The sequence below is a fragment of the Callionymus lyra genome, chromosome 11 (genome assembly GCF_982586985.1).
Source record: "Callionymus lyra chromosome 11, fCalLyr1.hap1.1, whole genome shotgun sequence".
Lineage (NCBI taxonomy): Eukaryota > Metazoa > Chordata > Actinopteri > Syngnathiformes > Callionymidae > Callionymus > Callionymus lyra.
In genome coordinates, this window is record NC_141828.1 from 9,754,545 (window position 1) to 9,756,419 (window position 1,875).

Genomic DNA, 1,875 nt, shown 5'->3' on the forward strand with positions numbered 1-1,875 from the left:
TAAAGAAAAAATATTCATAATGTTTTGAAATACATTTAGAAGGATATAAAGACTCTTTTCAGCCAACTAAACAAACATTTCAAGGAACATTCTTTGACGAGAAAGTTTTAAAATGTATCTGAAAAAGAACACAGTGTGCATTAATGATGTTTTGAAATGTTTGTTTAGTTGGCTGAAAATGGTCTTTAAATGTGGAAGATAAATATGAGTATATGTACACATTTCTGTGTGTGTTTTTTCCTATTAGCCATATAAACGTGTGTATTTATATCTACTTAAGCATATTACAATATTGTTTCTTTTTTTGTCTCCCCTTATCTATATTTCTTTTTCTAAACATAACTATTCAGCAATTCTTGTGAAACCATTGCTGTTAAACATGGACAACAATCTGAGCCATTCACGTCTGCTTTACCCACCTTCAGTCAATAAACGTCATTAAAGAAAAAGGAAAATCGCGACGGGAATGATTTAATTATTTAAGAGTGAGTAATCCTTCTAATCTGAGCCACAGATCTTGTGCTTTACTTCAAACCCTGTTTTATTTTAAGCTCTTGAATCTTTTCCCTTTTCAAACAAACAAAGTTTCCTGCTCAAACCAAATGAGGAAAATCTCTGCTGTGTTTGTGACACCACCATTAGTTCTACACAACAGTCTTATCTGATGGGGCTGCTAAGCACAAAATCTTATCAAACGCAGCCCCCGGGAGCCGCGGAGGAGAAACAAACCCACTCGCCTCACATAGAAAAAAAACAGACGTGCGTCCAGATGTGTCGCTTTCTCCGTCCATCGGCGCGACCATAAGATAAGCTGCGTTTAGCCTTTATTGAGAGCTTTATGCTGGCGTGACTCCCTGTCTGACCCGAGATCTGTGTTCCTTCCTCTGAGGCACCACCTAGCGTCTCAAAATTGAGCTCGGGATTGGATGCTGAGTCTGTTTGTGTAGGAGTCGTCCTGTGTAATAACAACCCCGGCTCTCACCTGCTGACTCACGTGCAGGATGAGGGATGCAAAGCTCTGATGCGCTCGTTGGCATTTGCAGAGCCGGTGGTTTCGTTCTATTACAGTCACAGCTGGTGAATTATAGTGAGGCCGAGGAGAAGGCAAACAAAAGAAGAGGCAGTCGATCGAGCTTAACGCCACTAATCCTGAAGGTGGGTTTTTTTTTTCAAATATTCCTCAAGTCGTGCTGAACTCTGGACGCACACGTGTGGAGGGTTTGAAGAAGACCTCGGCGACGACGGGCAACATTTCTTGTTGTTTGATAAATTATCTTAGGCCTGCTTTAATGTAACTCTTTTATCAGCTAAATATTGAAATTGTTGAACTTTAAAACGCTTCAGTGAATATCTAGTACTGACTCTTTGATTATCAAGATTATTTGAACAATTAAAAAAATGACTTTATGAACTATTATACTCTAATAATTTTCTTTGGATACACAATTGTGTAATTTGTTTTCATGCTTTCATCAATTTATTTCACACTCCATACATTTTTCTCATATTTTCATCACTTTTGACATTTAATTTCACATATTGATTAATTCTTTCCACATTTTTATAATTTATTTTCATCCTCTTTTTTAAAGTTTTCTTTTTACATAAATCAATTAAAGTATATTGAGTTATTTTCACACTTGTGTGTGTTTTGAGATCATTAAATTTCACATTTAAATAACTTAAATTCACATTTTTACACAATGTTTTCAAACATCCACGATTCCGTTTTATCTTTTCTTTATTTTATTTTTATACTTATTATTACTATTACTTTTTATTTTATTTTATTTGTATTCATACATACCCCATTTTCATCATTTTGCATCATCATTTGAATCTATTATTTTTATTATTATTATTCTTTTTAATTTA